The sequence below is a fragment of the Pleurodeles waltl genome, chromosome 1_2, assembly GCF_031143425.1.
Source record: "Pleurodeles waltl isolate 20211129_DDA chromosome 1_2, aPleWal1.hap1.20221129, whole genome shotgun sequence".
NCBI lineage: Eukaryota > Metazoa > Chordata > Amphibia > Caudata > Salamandridae > Pleurodeles > Pleurodeles waltl.
The window spans coordinates 668,914,982-668,936,509 of record NC_090437.1 but is presented as its reverse complement, the minus strand read 5'-3'; positions in this window follow the sequence as shown (position 1 = coordinate 668,936,509).

Below are 21,528 nucleotides of genomic sequence, written 5' to 3'. Positions count from 1 at the left end.
TGATCTATGTTGTGCAAGTGCCAAAGGTGAAATGTTATGATGATGCTATTACAAATTTTCAGGGGCAAACATACATGAAGTGCATTCTACCCCTGCTCTTGGAAAAGGCTTAACATCCCACATAATTCATATCTTCCTTCCTTAAATAATAAAACAATAGTCATCATAGCAGATTGGCCCTCTATGTAGTGTGCAAAACTAGGAACACTGTGCAGACGGTCTAGGCAACAATGCATTGAATTACAGAGGTAGAAACTAGACCACCTAATGCTCTAATTTTTATGGTGGCTTGGTTGAGCAGTTAGGCTAATCTTGGAGAGATGCAAAGCATTTTTTGCACTCACAGTATCAATAAAGCAAGACACACTCAAAAAAATAACTCAAGGCTAATTTACAAACATACTTCAGATTTTTATAAAATTTTTAAGACCACGATCATCAAAATCGGGTAAGTGCTTTTTAAGTTATGAATTTTTAACGTTTCAGCAAAAATAGTCTTTTTGTGCATAATTACGCACCATGGGTATCAATGGAGAAATAATTTTAAAATGCACATGAAATCAGGCCATGCCTTTACCAATGTCTCCTTTTGCAGGTATGTCAAGGTCACCAGTGGGCACTACAGATCAGCTGGAGAAGTTTGGGCGGCTCCAGGTTTCTGCAGGAGCATCTGCAGAAAGTGGTTGGAGCTGGAGCCAGGCCACAGTGGTGGATCACTTGGAAAAGCACTGCACAGGTCGACTTAAAGGTAAGTCTAGTGGGCCCTCTTGGACTATCGGGGCCACAAGGGGTAGGAGACCCTTAGGGCACAGATGGATCTTCAGTGCAGGGCACTGGCTGGCCTGGTGCAGAGCAAATAAGTGAGCAAGGAGCTGTGCGCAAAGGTGCCCTTTGAAGCAGGAGGTAGGTCACTTTGAGGGTCGCTTGGAGGCCAATAAGGGCACTCTGGTGGGAGATCCTCGTGGTTTCTGAAGTCCCTTGACTGGGGCTTCTTCCTGGCCTTTTTTCAGTCCGGAGTAGACTGCCCTTCTGGGTGTCCGATGTTAGGTGACCAGTACCTGGGGCTAGTGCACGGTTTGGCCACTGGAGGGTGAGTTGCCACCAAACTTGACACATTTGCAGGGGTGGTCTTCATGGTCTGTCAGGTGGAGTTTGGTCCAGCTGCAGTATCCAGTTCCTTGGTCAGCAGCCTGTCAGTGAAGTGGCCTTCACTGGGTCTTTGTTCCTTGGTTGCAGGCGAGTGATGCCTTGACTCTGTAGGGAGATCTTTGGTGATTTTTGAAGTGTGGAGGTTCTCTGGGGGCTTGTAGAGTCCATCCAATGTCCAAGCAACCCCTCAGTGGCGATTGTCGAGTTCGAGGTGCAGCAGGCAGGGTTTGGCACCTTTTTCTTGGTGCAGCAGGACTTCAGTTCTGGAGCCTTGAGTCTTGTTTTGCGCTGGTCTTCTTTTGTCCTTGGAATCTGATTTTCTGGACTTGGGATGCCCACTAAATACTGTATTTAGTGGGTGTTTAGGGGAGTACCTAGTAGTGACCAATGGGTCAGCTAGTTTTGGGTGGCTACACCTGCTAGGTGATAACTTTCTGTGGGCAGAGGTCACTTACCTACACCTGATTGGCTATTTTCCTTCAATGCAAGTTGGAGGAAAATTGAATGGAGGCGTCACCTTGTATGCAACATGTAGCTGTGAAACTAATACTGACCACTGTCCAGCACATGTAGTAAAATGGCTGCTCTGTTCACTTACTATGTCCCAGGTTTGGCAACAACACAGTAGGGGCATATTGCTCATGCACCTATGCCCAGACATACAGTATAGTGCACACTGCTTTAGGGCTGAAAGGCTTGGCAGAGGGGTGACTTACCTATGTTGCATGTAGTATGTAGTGGACAGGGCACGCAGGCTGTGTGCCATGTTGAGTTAGCATTTTAGGATTGCATCAGACCACTCACCCTGCAGGGGCAGTGCTGGGTGCTTCTGGATACATGGCCCTCCAAGGTGGCACAATCTGTGCTGCTGTTCTCAGTGGCCTACCCTTAGTACCCCATGCTCTGGGTACCTAAGTGCCATTTACTAGGGACTTATAGTGGCAGCTAAAGGTGTTGCCAACTGTGCCAAGGCATCACAACAGTTTTGGGAATGAGATCTGGCCCATGGAACCTGTTTAGCACTGGCCCTGAGCACTAACAACTTTGAGACTACATTAAATACCTGGCAAAAAGTGGGGGCTAATCATGACAAAAGGGGCCTTTTCTCACAGTCATGCAGGATGGATGACCCTAACACTATGTAAATTGAATGAGGAACACTGCTAATCTGTGGAGAAAACATTTTTTAAAGCATTCTGATTAGGGCACCAAAATACATTAAGTTATTCTATTTTTGTGGTCTTAGATAGCACATGGATGCTCGAAGGCCTCCCAGGGCTGTCACAGACAGTGAAGATGGACCAATGGTACTGGCAGGAGGAATCAGACACGAAAAGCCAGATCTTCTGAGCCTTGCAGAAAGGAAGCTCATGCTCCACAAGATGGAGTTCCAAGGGGAAAGTGTTCCAAAGCCTGGGGACCAGAACGGAAGTAGACCTCCCCCTCCCCCACCCAGCAGGACCTGTCAATCTTGGGACCTTCAACAGATGGGCTGACGAGTGGCAAAGGACTCTCCCTGGGTGATATGGGCAGGTTAAGGGTCTTAGCAGGAGGGGGCCCTTGTTATAAATTGCCCTGTGCATGATACAAAGGGACTTGAACTGTGCTTGACATTCCACCAGAAGCCAGTGTAAGTCCCTCAAGGCCTTACAGGCCAAGGCATGTTTAGGGACATTCATCAGGAGGCAGGCAGCAGCATTCTGCACAATCTGCAACATTCTGACAACATAGCATGGTGGGCCTAGGAACAGGGCATTCCGATAATCAAGATGGGCTAATAACAAGGGCCTACACAACCATTCCTCTAGCAGTGAAGGGAAAGAGATGGAAGACCTTCCACAACAATTTCAGAATGCCATAGCAGGTAGTGGTGATTTTTTTTGTGTGAGAATCCACGGTAAGATCAGTGCCAAGCCAGAGCCGGAGGATCTTTATTGAATTTTTAGGGGTAGGTAGGTTGCTAAAACAGCCTGAAAAAGAGCTCAAGGCTGGATTACTAAGATTATTGCCCAACAACATGATCTCAGTTATGTTTTCATTGAGTTTCAATTTACAACTCACCATCCACCTGGCTAAATCATGAAGACAGGAGGCCAAAGATAAGTGACTGGAATTATGGTCCAGGGAAAGTTACATCACCAGCTGAGTTTCATTAGTATAGGAAACCAATGATAGCCCATGGGCTTGGACTATATCAGCCAGGGGGTGTAGATAAGGATTGAATATGATGGGGCTCAAGGAGGAACCCTAGGGCACTCTGCAGCAAGACAGAAGGCTTGCTGAGAGAAAGGGCACATCCTGGAACTGTAAAGAACAATTCTGCAGGAAGAAGGAAAGTCAGTCCAGAGCTCTGCCTCAGATACCGACATTATAGATCCTCTGCAGGAGAGGAGGATGGTCTACCGTATCAAAAGTAGCATTGAGATCTAACAAGATTATGGCTGCAGATCTACCTTGATCCAGGAGGCTGCTCAGTTCCTTGTCCACAGCCAAAAGGGCTGTTTCTGTACTATGTAGATGGCGGAAGCCCATCTGGGTGGAATGAAGCAGCACATTCGATTCCAGGAAGACAGCGAGGTGTTTGTTGACATATTTTTCAAGCGCCTTGGAGACTCCTGGCAGCAAAGATATTGGCCAATAGCTGCTTAGAAGGGATGGGTTTAAGTTGGATTTCTTTAAGAGTGGCTAAACAATTGTGTTTCCATAGATAGGGTACAAGCTCACATCATAGAGAAAGGTTGAATAACTCTGTTACTATTGGGGTAATGACAATAGACCCTTGGCGAAGGATGTGCAAGGAAGCAGGGGCCAGCCAGATTTTACAGAGGTTAGGAGGTCCTTGACTGTGTCTACAGTGAGTTGAGGGAAGGGCAGGAGGGAGCATTCTTCACTGTCGAAGGGAGGGTCACTGGGGCAAATATCCACCAAGTCTGTGGTGTTAGGATAGGAGGAATAAATATCCATAATTTGTTGCTGAAGAAAAGGCCAATTTGATGCAGTGTTCAGCTGATGCCATTGAGGTAGAGCTGGCTTCCATGGGCTCAATGATGTTTTTAAGGAACTTGAAAACTTCTTTTGGGAAACCAGAAGAATTGGCAATTTTAGTGGAATAGAAAGCAGCTTGGGGTGCTTTAGTCTCCACATGATAGTGCCTGACGGAGTTCCTATATTCTACTCAACAGGTTGCATCATAAGCCGTCCTCCATCTCCTTTCTAAGCACTTCCATTCTTTCTTTAAAAACAGATCAGCGGTGAACCAAGGAGATTTATGGGCTCGCTGACCGTCTTTCTGCCACCTTAATAGGAGGACAACATTCAATGAGTTGGCCAGCCACTCAGTTAAGTGACGGGCAGCTGAATCGACAGGGACCAAGAGGTCAGGATTGGTGGTTTACAGGACCTCTAACCAGTTCTTTAGGCTAAGTTTGGGCTAAGACTGCTCCAGTCATTTAGAAGCAGGAGGTGGGAGCGAAGAAGAGGATGAGGGTAAGAGCAGAGGGATTAGGAAATAGTTTAGCCAGATCAGGGGAGATGGGTTTGGACCCATAAGGTACTGATGCTGCTGAAGGCAAGGTCAATAGTATGGCCCTTATCATGGGTCAGGCCTGTTATTAGCTCTGGGGAGGCCATGCAAAAGCTGGCGAACAGGGTAGTTGTAATTCCCAGGGCTGTGCTGCATGCAGCGCTGCCCTGGCAGATAAGGACTGCTAGCACTGCCAGCCCCTCCTGTGGAGGGAAACTGGCGGTGCCGGCAGTCTGAACGTGGCACTTTTGCCATGGTCATAATGTGGCAGTCTGACTGCTGCCAAAGCGTGGGACCACCGCTTTGGTGGAGGTCAGACCGCCACCGCAAGTCTGGCAGGCCTAGGACTGCCAGACTCGTAATGAGGGCCTAAAGGTTAAGAGGAAATGGTGGGGAGAAACACAAAGTCAGGATATATAATGTAATGTAGTGATCGTAGTTTCCTGTATGGACAAGACTTTGGGCCATATGTACGAACACATTTTCCCATAGACACAGAATGGGTAAAACCCTTTGCTACATCTGGCCCTTTGTTATTTCCGAAAGTAACTATTTTTTGCAACCTTAGAATGACAATAGTTTGCGGGAAAAAAAACAAGAATCTAAAACCACAACTTGCAGTTTGCATCTAGCTCCTGAATGCCGGTAAATAGATCAAAGTGCTTTATTAGAAAGCTTGCAATTTATGAACTGGAAGTGATAGAGGTCTAAATGTCAAAAACAGTAGCCCAATTACCCATCTAAATAAAACACAAATCTGTGATCTATATATTACACAAGGCTACTTTATGAGTAAAACTGTAACTGGACAAGACACATAACTCTTCCAGAACTGTGTTAACTACTAGAGTTGTGTTACCCTGTTATAATCCCCTCAAAATTGCAGGGAACACAATGATCTCTGCAGAAGCTGTCTTAACTCCGTCAAATATTTAAATGCAGCCTTTTGTGACCAATTAAGTACTGTAGAAGAGATTCGCTGTCACGTGTCTTTGTTGCCAATTTCTTTGCAGCAGTTTTTTTAATGTAAAATATGACTGTTAGATTCTAGTCTTCAAGCTTCGTCCCTCCTTACTCCATTCGCTTTGCTTTGTCACACCTTGACATCCAACTTATGGGCTCCCGGAGTAATTATTTTCCAATTCCAGCACCAGATTTAAGTAATCTTTGAAGAATTATCAACAAATTCGGATCACATTCACGGTAATGGGCAATGCTGGCTGATTATAATGAGCCCTTAGTCTGGTCATGTGGTGTTGATGTGGCGGAGGCTTTGGTCTTTCTATGTTTTTCATGTACGAGTGCTCTATTTGTGGACTGTATTGTAGTTTAATGGTTATTGCCATTTTTCTTTGATTTTATTGATTTGCACGTTCTTAAAAAAGAAAAAAATAAACATCTGACAAACCTGAAGGCGCAAGATGCCCAAAGCTATGTGCTTATACAAACTGAGGCGAATGACTACAGCTTTAGAGAGATCTACTTTGGCCTTCGTGATTGCATGCAGCTTGTAACAGCATGTTGCATGGCAAGGGATTGTTGTTTGTCTTTCATAGATACAGTGCTTATACTGCCACACAGATGTACTTTCATAACCGGGCGAAAAGTTAAGCATGCTCAGTTCTTGATGATTCCAATAAAAATTTCCACATACACTTCTTCCGAATGTAATCATTTAATGTGCTAGTCTGAAAAATCAAAAGTCCCTGTGTAATGTTTAACTAACAGTTTTGACGTAGAAACAAAATAGTGAAACCCTCATGCTAAACGGACCCCGTGTATTTTCAGGTAAAACAGTCGAGATCCTGCTCACTAATCGAAGGTAAATATATAAATCCATGAAGTGTAATGGTGAATGCCTTTTGTTACCTCCTCCAACCATGAGACTACAGGATAAGATCTAAAATGTTTGTCATTTGATCAGGGGTGTGGCTTCCATTAGTGCAGCAGGTGCGGTGGCACCGGGGCCTAGAGGTCCCCATAACCTGATTGACGCTGTATTTGACAGTTCAAACCGCCGAGAGGGCACCTATTCCCTTCCTTTCATTAGTTAGGATGAAAGGTCATACTTGAGTAGGATGTGGCTTCCAGGCTGCAGTGTTGGCAACACTCTGTGATAGATGGACTCCGAATGGAACATGCTGACGGTGACACCCTGGAGCAGATTTCAGCTTGAATCATTTTGGTCTGCACAGCCTTGGAAGAAGTGGCATTACTATCCACGGCCAACGTAAATGCATTACTGCCGTCTAAGTAGCAAATTCCTCATGCCTGCCTCAGCAAACCCAGTATCTCAAAGGAATGTTCCTAGGATTCCGTGCAAGCTGCTGCTCGCGGTCTTGTAATATCGAAAGTCTTTTTAATAGCCCCCGGGGGTGAGGGGGTGTAGGCAGTGTCTAAGATGGCGTAGAAACATCTGGGGTAGCTCAGTTTTGTACCGTGCATGTTTGCATCCAAAGCTCCTACATCAGTGCAGCGAGACTCACAGCACGGTTTTATCACGCGAATAAGGTAGTCGATGATGCTGGGGGCAATGCACACGGATGCGTTTAAACACCGTGGGCCTGATTTACACAGGTAAACGTGCACTTGTGTGTAAGTTTACTTCTTTTTTTGGTATTCACAAACTACGAGTCAGTAGCAAGTTTAGGACTGCAGAACTCCCCAGTCGGGACGGAGAACTCGCACATAAAAAGATAGACCTGTCCTAATTTTTAATGTGCGGAGTTCTCCGCCCTGACTGCAAAGTCTCTGCCACCCTAAATTTACTAATAACTCGGAGTTTGTGATTTCGAAAAACACGGAAACTTACACAAAAGTGTAAGTTCACCTTTGTGACTCAGGCCTAGAATAGTTTTTTTACGGCTTCACATTTATATTTTCTTGCTTTTTGCATTTTTATCTTTTGGCAGGTTTCCATTAGTTGCTTGATAATAGCATTTCATTTCTTTAATATCTGAGACTAATATTTAAAACATCCCATTATCTGTAAGATCTGTAGTGCTCATCTATCCCTTCACTATTCAGTGCTTTCTGTGTCCACGGAGTTACAGAGACATATCTGTTGGGAACAGCGAGAGGGGTCAATAGTTAGTGAAAAACGATTATAAATGAAACAGTGGATGAGACGACTAACAAGCAAGCAGTGACAAATGAGCACGTTTGTAGCAATATCTCTGCAGGGGTAAGAGGATGAGATTTCCATAGATAGTGTGGAGTTAGAAAGCAATGACACTACGTGACGTTCTCATCAATTAAATTATCTCTAAATATTGGTTTAAGCAGCACCTGATTTTGTTCAAGCTTCTCAATTCATCAATAAAAAAAAAACTACTCTGCATGAGTGGATCAAGATTTTGCGTATGGTTTTTCCTGTTCCCAGGAGCATCAGTTGTTTTTCCTGAACAAATTGTTCACTGGATGATTCTGACATCCTTCAAATCACTGAAGACATGTAGAGCTGGAGAGACCCCAATCCCATGGGTTGTATGTACTGAGTTCTCTGCACTTACATTTCTGTACTACATCTTCTCAGTTAAGACTATGAGTACATTTCAAACCTCTTTTCTTCTCAAAGACGTGTTGCAAGTAGTCCAAACACTTTTAGCTTCTAATGACATAATTTGTACAATGGACAATGTAGAGCGCCAGCTTATGAGGGTGGTGGGCAGAGTAAGGGAGTGTTGCAAAAAGGAAAGATGTTAAAGGAGAGGTTCTTCTTGAGCCTGGGAGTCCCCATTCTCCTGAAGAAAAAGTTGAGGTGAACCTTAAATCTTTTCCAATCCCAGGTGGTTACTGTTCCAGTCTTTGTCAAAGTGGGAGGGAAGCATTCTGTCTGGCATAACAGCACCACTTGATTCAGATGCATTATGGTAGATGGAATGAACGCAGTCACTTTCATGTATTCACGAGTTGTATATTGTGTGCAACATGTTGGCACAGCCAGTGCGTGTATCTCTCAATACGTGTTTTGGATTTTTGTCCATCATCAGCAAAACATAATACGTTGGTTTGGGGTTGCATTATATGCTCTTCATTGTCCGTCAGGTTAAGTAAAACTTTAAAGTGCAGATATATCCACAGAGACTCGTTAGTCTAATAACCTCAAGGCAAAGCTCACAGTCAATGGACAAGAATCCGGAATCACTTGGCTTATACTCTACTAATTGACAGTAACTTAAAGTGACTGTGATCTTGAACCCCATGTACCATAAGGTGAGTTGTTGATGTTATGCCAAGCAGTGTGCTGTGCCCTGAATTTTTAATTCACAATGTTTGTTGTCTGAAGTTCCCTCTCCAAAATTGTGCTAAATCTTTTTCTGTGATGCGATTTGCTGCATCAGCTGTATAAAACACGACTGTACCTTGAGATGGATGCATTACCTCCCCTATTTTTCATTGCGTTCATCATCCACTTTGAAGCCTTTTTTCCTCTGGATTATTTGTTCCACATTCTCTAGTTCTGAATATCATACACCAGCCCTTTCTCCATCCTGCTGCAGAGTAGTTTTGGTGCTTTATTTATCAACCCTTGCACCAACCTTCATCTAAAATTAAGAATCACCAAAATTGGTAAGGAGGGTTTTTGCTCCTAATCCTGCTCCTAATCCTTTTAAGTAGACACCTAATATGTTTTGTGTGTACTATTAAGTGCAAGGTGGCACTATGGCTACTGTATGGAGTCACTCTTTCCTCAGGCAAACAGGGTAATTAGGATTGCCATGATCCCCTGATTTTACATATTTCAGCTCTTCGCACTCTCAGCCTGCAGCATTTGTCTATTACTATTGAAGTTGCATCTTCCAAGATACTGAGAGAAACCTGAAGGAAGATCCAAGAGTCTACCTCTTCTCCATTTCTTCAGGCCCTACAATATCATTGTTCACCACTCTAAGGAATGGATTTACTAAACTTTGGTGGAAGCAGGTGTATAATGCAAAGGACAGTGTCAATCAACTTTGATCCACAAAGGGGCCTTTCTGCTGAAAGTTGACCAGAGTGCAGCAACATAACAAAGACTTTGAATATCTACGCAAAGTGGCTGAAATTGGGCGGAAACAGCACAAACACCATAGGATTCCATGAAACCCATTTCAAATAGTCAAATTAAGCAGCACAACCTAGCTTTGTGTGTAATCCTTGCACCAAAATAGAAACAGGTAAATTCCATGATATTCCTACATGTTACACATTTAATTACTATCAAAGTACTCATAGTTAATTACGCAATTTACCATAGATGATTGTCCATTTCTAGATGTTTAAACTTGCCTTAAGTGTAAAACTCACACAACACACTCCTTGCTTACCTTTGCGCAATAACAACAGGAATAGACAATAGGTACTAAATAATTTTTATTGTGGTACATACAAGGCATTTTTTAGCATAAGCATGTCCACTGTTATCATTCTCATGAGACAAATACTAAATAAGATACTGTGTAATTGTTTTGCCTTTCACTCGTGCAACAATGCACATTTCTGCACAGCTTTGCATTGCATGTATCTTGATAAATTTGGGCCCAAATACATTTTTTATGTTCTGTATTCTAACATTTGCCTTGCTGAAGTCCTATTAAAATGGCATAAAAAATTGTTAGAACACAGTAATGGATGCTATTGGTGATTCATAGTGGTACCAGGGGCAGCTCCTCCATTAGGGCGGAGGAGGTCTGTCCCCCACCAGCAGCGGCAGCTGCAAAACCTTTTAAAAAAACATATTAAACTTTGTTTATTATGGTTTTGTTTAAAGGGGCAGGGCCACGAGGGTGACGAGCAGTAAGGGGGGTGCACAGCACTCCACCTCACAGCACATGTAAGTCTGACCAGCCGTCTCAGGCCAGCCAAACACACATGCACAGTAGGCTCTCTAGAGAGCCTGCACAGGCTCCCAATCTGCCTGGGAGCGCCCTGGCTGGGCACCCCAGCCAATCCTGATGCTACTTTGAGCAGTGTCAGGACTGGCCGCAGGGCAGGCCGAGAGCCTGTGCCTGCAGCAGAAGATGGAGGAGTGGCGGAGGAGCATGGCGTTCAAGTTTATTTTTTAAACATTTTATTACTATTTCCAACACCCCTGCTCCCCGCGTGCCATCCCTCCACCTGCACACCCGCGAGCCGCAACGGAGTGGTACTAGATTACAGTTGTTAGATCGAATCTTAGAATGTGGTAATTGGCAATTAAATATGATATTACTTCACAATGTTTGAACACACCAATGCGATAAAATTCATTATGGAATGTGATACGTGATACTGTGGCCTTGATCATGCTACGTATGTTATAATAAGGTGGATAAGGCAACTGACACCCTTAATAGAAACAGAAGGGCTACCATTGTCAGTTAGGTGGAACAACACTGCACGTAGTGGAGATTGAGCTTGATTTGAGTGTGGCAGGTGGGTTACTCTGTCACAAACATGAAACATATCCCACACACCTTATTAGAAGTGCCATAGGATGTAATGGGTCTGTAATAAGGTGGAAGGGATTCGGAAGGGATATCCATCATGTTCCTAAAGGACCAACCTGCCCGCCAAACTCTAAATCAGGCCCTATGTCAACTGCTTGAGAAAGTGTTAGCTGCCACCTTTATAATAGTCAAAATTCTCAGTAACTGTCGACTTGCCCCAGAGGAGGCGGCTTTTACCAGTTTGGTAACACTTGTTCTCTTTACCTGTCAACGACAGCAGGTGAAGTGAGAGCTGCCAAAGGATAATAGTGTTACAGCAAACAAAGAGTGTTTTTCGATGAAGAAACTTGAGAAGAGCACTGAGGTTTTCTACCAAACACATTGTAACACCCTATATTGACCGACACTAATTACATTACGGATAGATCAGAAAAAAGTTGTATTTTGTTTTGATAGCAAGTTATTTTAGAAATATAATTAGAGATTACCAAAAGAGTCAGTCCTGATAGGTCAATAGTCCTGAACTGCGCTAAGCAGGCACTATTCTTTTAGGTTGAGCGTGCAAACGCTCAGGCCTGTTGTAATCTCTCTCAAAGCTTTTGACCACGCCCACCGCACGCCCATCATTATCACTCATTCATGGGCTTCCCTTTCAAAAAACCTTTGTTATCATTGGTAAATGCTTTATGTTTGTCCGCTCATGGGAAGTTTTGTTACCGCCTTGGCCATCAACCCTATTACATGGATTATTGCACGACTGCTGATACGTTTGACTGCAAGCAAACTTTTTTTCCCATTGTGTCTCTCCTTCGCGCTCATACTCAGGCGGTCATAGCACTTTGAATCGTCTCTCTTATGTGAACTGTTTTACTTTTCAATTTCAATTTATGTGGCAAGAAAAGTCCAGTAGGGAATTCAGAACGCTAATAGCTTTAACTCGAGCAAACGTGAGATCCATTGCATTGCAAATGCTTGTTGTGTATAGAGATTGTCTCTAAAAAGAAAAGTCAAGAGTTTGCATTTCGAGAACGTGTGACTGTGGGTAATTGTTAATCACTGGTATGTTAGTGTGACTTTCACTGGAAAATAAGGGAATGTTTTTAATAGAATTGCAGTTGCAAACACTGTCACTGAGAATGGTGAAATGCAATAAGATGGCCAATTCACTTACTGCGAACACAAGGTAACATTAGAGACATATACTTTGTTCAGTAGGCACAAACCTAATATGTTTTTAGTTCTTTCATTGCTAAATGTAGTTCTCTCTCTAACGCACATACCATGAGAACAATCAAGTACCTCACAGTTCAGTAGTCACTTGCCCTTTCAGATAAGCTGAGAACCCTATGCTTTTTTAACATCTTGGGCTCCCCCTGCCTCTGCTGTCTGCTTAATCGCCTGTGCTTTGCCAACATGTCACCATTTGGATTCTGATCCTGAGCAGTACTTGGAGTATGAAACTGACCCACGGGCAAGTACCCCTTGTACTGCCTGATTCAATGGCATTTTGGAATGTCCCCAAAAGAGTGCTTTGAGCTTCTGATGATTTTTGCTTGCTCATTGGTAACACAAACCAGACTTCCTTATATCACATCACATCTTATTCTGCCAAAACAGAGGATTTTGACATCTTGATTATTTTTACTTGATGCCCACCCAGTCACCAACAGCCAATTCTAGATCTTTAACTTGCTTTTCTGATCACAGTACATTTTGTTTGTGAACTGCCTCCTTTGCATGCACCCTCTCAAATACCTTCACCCCTGGACCTTTGGAACCATGACTGCTTTCATGGACATCAAATAAAGCTCTCAAACAGTTCACAAAGAATCAGGTTTTTGGATCCCAGCCTCTCAACAGTCTTAAAGGGGAAACAAACGTTATGTAATCCGCAGTTGACTTATAGCACTAGGCTTTTTTTGTTTTAGATAGATATCAACATCTAGATTGGCAGCTAATGCTGTTTGTATACCTCCTTTGAGAAATGGATTTGCGCTCTTCACCTGACCTTTTGATGGGGTGATAAATGGGATATTTTGGAAATGCCTGATGTCATGCTTTTGATTTTCCACATTCACTGGCTAAAAATGAGTACCACTGCCCACGATAATAAACCTAACCCTCCAAAATGTAACTTACAAATTTGATAGCACACCTCGTAGAGCCAGATTCCACAAATGAATAATACTTCCAACTACAGTAATAGACTACAATGACTAGTATATATTTAATTCATGCTGGTAACAGGTTAAACGACTCATAGACAGTTTTTCCAATCCTCTGACATTTTTTATATGCTTTCCAGTATTAATTAGACAAAAGACATTCAGGTAAGGCACTAACCGTTTTCTCCACCTGCATATCTGTTGAAGGCCACCAATAAAATAGCAGTTGTTCCCGAATGGCCCTTGTGAGTTACTTTGTATAAACTATATCTTAACTTCACAAGAGGAAGAAAAGGATCATGGCACATAATTATACCATTGCTTAGTGGGAGATCAGGTGCACCCTGGACATAACCCTTCAATTCAAAACCTAAACAACTGCACCTATGCCAACCCTTCTTAATGTATTTTCTAAACTGTTGTAATAATGTGTCTTCATCACAAGCTACAGACCAATCCTCTTCGTCAACACTCCCGCACAATTCTACCCTGTGTCCAAAGCTGCAACTACACATTCATGATCCTCCAACCCAATGATGATCACATCATCCAGCAGAGGCATTGGTGAGAGACAGTCAGTCTGGAATTTTTTCCAACAGCTACATATTTGACCACAACATTTTAGTACTGCAGTTTTTAAAGTAGCCTCACCAATTCTTGTCAAAGCCGTTCTGACACTATTTCCATTATGCAAGTAGACAAAGGGTTTGTGATCAGTGTAGACATCGAATGGAGCTCCCAAAATGTGCTGATACACTAGCAAGTGGTTCAATTTGAATTGTGCCGTTGGTCTCTTCATCTTTTAGAGGCAAAAGCCATAGTGAGCCTTTTACCATCCCCCAACTGTCCCAAAACAGCATCTAAGATGGCATTTACACTGATAACTAATTGCTGGCCAGAAATAAATGGTTTAAGAGAGGGTGCTTTAATTACCGTTTTTTGACCTTCTCAAAAGCTTTATGTGCTTTAGCAAACCATTCAGATTTTAAGCATTTTTTGAACAACTGTCTTAATGGTTGTAAAATCAATACACTGCCTTGGACAACTGGGCGTAGTATTCACAAAGGCCCAGAAAAGAAAACAAAGCATCTCTGTCCTAAGGTAGAGATACTTCTCTAATGTCTTGAACTAAGCAGAATTTGGGTTTAATGGCGTGGAGGAGATGGTGTGCCCCAAATATTTTAGTTCCTCTGTAAACAATCTGTATTTCGCTCATCTAACAGTCATCCCTTTGCCTCTCAGAATAATAAAGATACATTCTAAAATAATGCTGCCTTCAACAGGAATCTTGGCATAATTAAGGATGTCATCTTGAAACACCTGAACACCAAGTGTGTCCTCGAATAATATAGCCATCATCTTCTGGAACATGCTTGCCACTGAGGCAAGCCCAATTGGGAGTTGCTCGAATTGGCATTACATATGTAGTCAGGGCATGAGATACCACATCAATGGGAATTTGATGGGAAGTGAAATGCAAATCTTTAATAAAAGAATAATTGGCTTTACCGAGATTTGCTAGAGTGTCATAAATCCCGGGTAGGATAAGATGGTAGATGTCACACATGTATCAGTTGTCAGTGGAAGGAATTATGAGGTTGTTCCCTTGGGCCAAACATGGGTTTCTGGGACACTTCTGTCATCACAGATGACTACAACTTTTACAGGAGCCCTTCATTGGTCCATGCATGGGTTTCAGGGGCTCTTAAGCCACTCATTCAGTTACAACAGCTACAGTGTACAGAGCTGCCCCATTTGTAGCATGCACAGAAAACACTGTTGAAATAGTCGCGGGTAAATGAACATTTGAATCTCACATTAATCACAGGCCACTCCGTCTAGACTAAGTATTCTGATCTTGATGACACATGATGACAAGCCTCAATCCACAAAGAAAATAAAACCAGGAAATTTACAGATTATCAGGCAATTTAAGCTCTGAAGATGAATTCTTCCTTAGGTACCTGTAAATATCATCTGCCCTGAAAGATCCTTTAAGATTTAAATAATTTTTTTTAGTGTAGTGTTCACCTTTATTCTTTAATGCCAATATTTTGCTTATTTAGTGATAATGTCAGGTTTATTCTCAATAGTCTTTCTATGCTTTAAGCTCTCGTGTGGGGGATTGTTAAATGTTCTGTTTAGAACAGGGCGCGAGGAAGAGCGGCAACCGGGCTGAAGGCAGTTGGAAGTCCGTGGGCTCTGGGGTGATTATTTGTATACAATTAAATGATTAAATGAATACAATTTACCTCAAAGTTGGTGTTCAGCTCACTTTATGTGGCAACGAGCTGAAGTACTCACCCCAGACGTGAACCCACAAAGACTGAACGATCATACAGCTCCAGCGAAGTCTGGTCAGAGGAAACTATTGCGTCGCTGGATAGCATTAGCACACTTCATACAGTAGGTACTGCGCTGTCCTACTGTGTATGTAAGGGGGGCGTGAGATGTATGGGGAAAAACAAACTTTCAGGCCACAACGACAATGCTGCCTCCACAAGTCGGAAGTGCATATCGGGCATTCATTTTTAAATCTTGGAGACGATCTTAAAACATCGTAGGAGGTCATTCATGTTAGTGAAGTTTATGCAAAATAAAACGTGGATTAAAGGCCTAAGGATGTCTGATACATTTGTCATGAACAAGGTTTTTTTTCTTTCATTATCATTTTAACAAAAGTACCCGAAGTCATACGTTTGGTTTACTTTATATATATATGAACACATTGGAAGTTTACATTCGTCCTAAATAATATTTCAATTTCATTAACATTATAACAAAAGTACCTGATGTCATACGTTTACCTTAGTTATTGAAAATATTTTTTTTGCAAGCTGAGTATATTTTGTTCCTAAAATTGTTAAACATTTGAAGTATTTACACTTGAAATGCAATAAGTTATCCCACCGCCACCATTCTTAGATGCACCAGGAGAACCAGCCAGACCTTGGAAACAATGGTGCATTTGAGATGTATTTAGGAGCCACTGGTGCATCAAGATTCAGACCAGAAAGAAATACATTTTGTTTGTTGCATTGGTTGGGATTTGAAAGAAGATCAACCTTTAAACACTTGCCAGATGTTCATCTGGAGGAGGGGGACGAATACGAAGAAGCGTTAAAAAAATTAATTACAAGATTTGATACTCCACCAAGTCTGGTAGTAGCAAGACATACGTTTTTTAGAAGGGAACAGAAAACTGGTGAGGATGTGAATACATACACATCAGTTCTAAGAAAACTTTCTGCTGAATGTCATTTTGATGCCTTTGGAGAACAGTTATTACATGAGCAATTTATTTGTCACTGTATTGATAAATCCATTAAGCAAAAGCTACTATCCATGGGAGACCCATCGTTAGGTGACACGATTAGAGTTGCTAGGAGCATTGAAACTGCAATCAATTCAGCAAGAGAATTGGAAGACAAACATGATGAACAAGTTTATGCGGTGATGCATAAGGAGGATAAACGAAAATTGGCTAAAACAACATCTAATAACGTGGAACAAAACAAACAAAATGCTTTCTTCAAACAAACGAATATTTGTTTCAGGCGTGGTTACCCGCCACATCAGAAAGGGGGTAAAACATGTCCAGCAAAGAGTGTCCAATGCAGACTCTGTAGCAAAATTTTGCCAAAGTATGCCAGAGTACTGGGAGCATATACACTAATGTAACATCCATGTTCGATGAGTGTGAGGATAGGACTGATGAGTTGATGCGGGAGATGCAAGATATGGTGTTGGTTGTTAAGGATGTAGGTATAACAATTCGCAAACGGTGTGTAGATATTTACATATATGTACAAATTGGTGAAAAACAAATACGATTATTAGTGGCTTCTGGAGCCAGAATCACTATGAGAACTCAAGAATTGTTGAAAGAAAATTGGGGTGATCTTAATTTGAATCCTCCTGACAGGTCACCGGTTTCTTATGAGGGAAGGGCGATTGAGCTCCAAGGCTTCTTTAAGGACATTCTATTGTTAAATGGGAGATAGATTTAGGGCAAAATTTATGTACCGGTCAAGGGATTTAATATAGGGGGTTGGTTCCACCAAGGTTTGTTTGGTATGGTTCTACATACTGGTACAAGTGAGCAAGTGTCAGTAGTAAGACATGCTCCATACACTGAAATGTTGATCAATGGTTTCCCAAAAGTTTTTCTGGTGAATTGGGAAAGATATAGGTCTTTAAACACAAAATACAAAATAAAGATCAAGCTATTCTATTAAAGACAAATTGAGAGGGGTACCTTGCAGTGCTAGGGATGAGTTAGAAAAAGAATTAGAGAGCTTGCACATGAAAGGCATCATTGAACCTGTTGAGTCCTCACTCTGGCTTTCTTCTTTAAAGGTAGAAAAAAAGGAAAATGGTGATCTGTGGGTGTATGTAGATCTGAGAGATCTCAATAGAGAGATTCGGGCAGACTCCCATCCCCTTCCACAAATAAGTGAAATGCTCTCTAGCATATTCGGAGCAAAGTTGTTCACAAAACTTGACATAGCGTCAGCATACCACCAAATAAAATTAACACCTGATTCCCGTCATTTCACGGCATTTGTGTCCCCCTGGGACACATATCAGTACTGTTGCATGCCTTTTGGTCTTGCTTCAGCAGGATTAGTCTTTCAAAGAATAATGAATATGGTATTAAAAGGCATCCAAAAATATGTTTTTTTTGCAGGACGATGTGTTAATTCATGCATGTGATAGTTACAAACATGATGTGATCTTGCGCCAAGTATTTAAAGTCTTTGATGCTGCTGGTGTTGTACTAAAAGGGAGAAGTGTCACTTTTCAGAAGCATCTGTTGAATACCTTGGTCACATCATTTCAGCAGAGGGTGTTTACCCTAAGCCAGGTTTAGTGGAAACAATTCAGAATGCACCTTCCCCTCTGTATAAGGTGGGGGTCACATAGATTCTCGGACAATGTGAGTTCTACTCTAGATTCATTCAAGATTTTGCAACTATGGCTAGACCAATCTCTAACTTGTTAAAAAACAAAAATGAATTTGTGTGGAGTTCTGAATGTGAGGGTGCATTTAATAATATAAAAAAAAGTTGTCTATGGTTAATGTTTTGAAATCGAATGACCCGAATCTCAAATATTGTTTGACTGTCAATACATGCAAATTTGGCGTGGGAGCAGTGCTAACACAAGTAAGTAGCAGAGAGCATGATCACACTATTGGTTTTGCTTTAGGAGTGCTTAGAGATAATGAGTTCCACTTTTCTGCAGCAGAAAAATAACTTTTGGCATGCTTGTGGGCCATTCAAAAATGTAAATGTTATCACTTCACCTTGCAAACAGACCATAAACCTTTAGTGGCTATTCTCAATGGTACCAATAGTAGAAGTAGCACTCCAAGAATAACAAGGATTGTGTCCAGACTGTTACAATTTGATTTTACAGTTCTTCACATTGCTGGTGGGAAGAATGTGAGGGCTGATTACCTCTCTAGATATCCTGTTATGGAGAAAGGTGAGGAAGACGATAACTTTGAGGATGAAAATTGTTTGATTGCATCTGTAGAGATTGGGCATTCTAGTTCAATTTTAAAAGAACAAAGGAGGGAGGCCTCAGAGAATGATGCACTGTTGAGTAGAGTTAAGACTCATGTTAAGGAGGGATGGCCTCATGAAAAGGATTTAGATGTCAATTCTCAACCATTCTTTAAGTTTTCTGACGAATTAACAATTGAAGATGGAGTTTTGATGAGAAGTGATAAGCTGGTACCTCCCTTGATCATCAGGTATGCCATTTTGAAGGGTGCTCATGAGGGACATTTGGGTGCCTCTCTCACAAAAGGAGGGTAAGTGAATACTATTGGTGGCCACAAATGGATAAGGATATTGATTTATTAGTCACAAATTGCTCAATTTGAGCCACTAGTGATAAGTCTATGAAAACAGGCACGCCACCACTTTCACCTATTGAATGCCCTTTGCACCCATGGGAAAAGGATGGAATTGATCTAATAGGACCTTTTCATTTGCTTCCACAAAAAGTAATATATGCTTATGGTGTGGATTATTATTCCAAATGGCCACATGTAAAGTTCATCAGTGAACCTGTATGGAGGATTGCCAAAAGATTTGGTTTCTGACAGTGGGGTACAATTTATTTCAAATTATGTAGAAGTCTTCTTGAAAGAAAATGCTATCAGACATTTGAAGAGTTCTCTCTGAAACACTTAAATCTTGGGTTAGGTGAATGCATTCAGTGGGCTTTAGCTAAGGGGTGTGTGATTAAAGCGGCAAAGCACAGCATGCTGTGGTTCTACGTCCCTCCCCCCCCCCATTCGAGCATGGGAATATCTCCTTTTGAAGCTCTTAAAGGAAGGAAACCAGTCACTTCTTTTAGGCCTGCTTGGATGTCAAACTTTTTTTTTTAAATCCAGCATCTAAGGAGGATATTGATTTCTATGTTTTATCAAATATCAAGAAAGCTCTGGGTACAGATCAAAAAAACTGGTTTTGTGAAGAAGGGTGAATCAAAATGTTCTGAACAAGTAAAGGTTGATAAGGTGTGTGAAAATGATTTATGTTTGAATGGAAGAAGCTGGTAGAATGTAGGAAAAGTGGCGATGATCACTGCAGGTACTAAGGATGTCCAGGTTAGTGACCAACATACATCCAAGAAACAATGTGTATCTGCACCTGGTTTCAGCAATACTCATGTGCCCATTAAATGTCAGGGAGAAGTAAATAAAGGTGCTGGTTCTGCTCCTAGGGGAACACCAGTTAGAAGAAGTGTCAGGTCTCACAAGATACCATTGAGATACCAGTAATGTGTAATCTGTTGTGAGACGAATGCATTTATCTTGAAATTTATTTTAGTACATACCTTAGGTTTCTACACATTATTATTTTTTATTTGTATTTTTAATTTATTTTTTCCTTGTTTAAGATTTCATTAAAAAATAAATAAGAGGAAAACTAAATGTAGTGTTCACCTGTATTCGTTAATGCCAGTGTTGTGCTTATTTAGTGATAAAGTTAGGTTTATTCTCAATAGTCTTTCTATGCTTTAAGCTCTTGTGCGGGGGATTGTTAAATGTTCTGTTTAGAATGGGGCACGGGGAAGAGCGGCAACAGGACGAAGATGGTTGGAAGTCCGTGTGCTCTTGGGTGATTATTTGTACACGATTATGTGATTAAATAAATACAACTTACCTCAGCGTAGGTGTTCATCTCACTTTAGTTAGGTTAACAGTGAACATTGGTAACAGTTGTCTAAAGACATGCCCCATTTTTTTGCACCATTGTAAAAAGTAAACATTTTACAAAATAGATCCATCCTGAAAATTGTCACACAGAATTAACAAAATAGCCAGAACCAAATTCTGGACAAAACAAAGAGGAGGATAACCACACTCAGTATTCTCCTCATTAGTAAACGCTTACACCAACAGAGCTCAGATATACTTAACGTACATATAGTTTCTCAGGTGCCAGAGTTCTTGACAACCTTTTAATGGGAAATAAAACCAGGTTGGATCCAAGCTAATGATTTCAAAGCTCACAAGTCCAATCTCAAAACTAATTGCCTTATTCCAAGTAGCAGGAACACCCTTTCTTCTTGACAACAAAGAATTCCTGGGCAGTCCCAGGATTTGAGAACATAATTTTCACTTATACGTTCCCTCACTCTGTCAGGGAATCATGCTGAGACCTCAAATTCCATAGGCAAAACTTCATTTTTAGCACCCAGGAGGGCCTATCAATAAGTCAGTGGTACAAGGCTCATTTCAAGGAAGACTCACACTCTACTGGGCCTCATTGTCATTTCTTTCTTCCTGGAATCAGTGTGTGCAATCAATGCACACGGTATATTCTCTATCCATGCCAAAAATACTGTACCCATATCCATGGAGTGTCTGGGTGACAAACATGAGTCTTTCACTGCTGACTCCTGTGTACCTGCCACAAAGCCACACTTAGCATGTGCAACTGGTACACAGAGAGCTCTTTCGTTTTAAAGACTCATGCAAGAGTAGTTCATGAGATATTGACACATGGATCTGAGAAATGTGAGAGCTTTGGGCAACAGGATAATCCTGAAACACAGAAGCTTTAAAGTGGCAAATTGGCCTGCGTAACACATACATTCATTTATATTGACAAGCATGCCACTACAAAAGAGGAACTTTTAACATTTTTTAATGTATGCAGTGCTAACTTGAGCCTATTAAGCCATGTTACTTAATATTGCCAAATCTATACAACACACATCAACCACAAATAACCAGTATACCTATTATATATTTTCA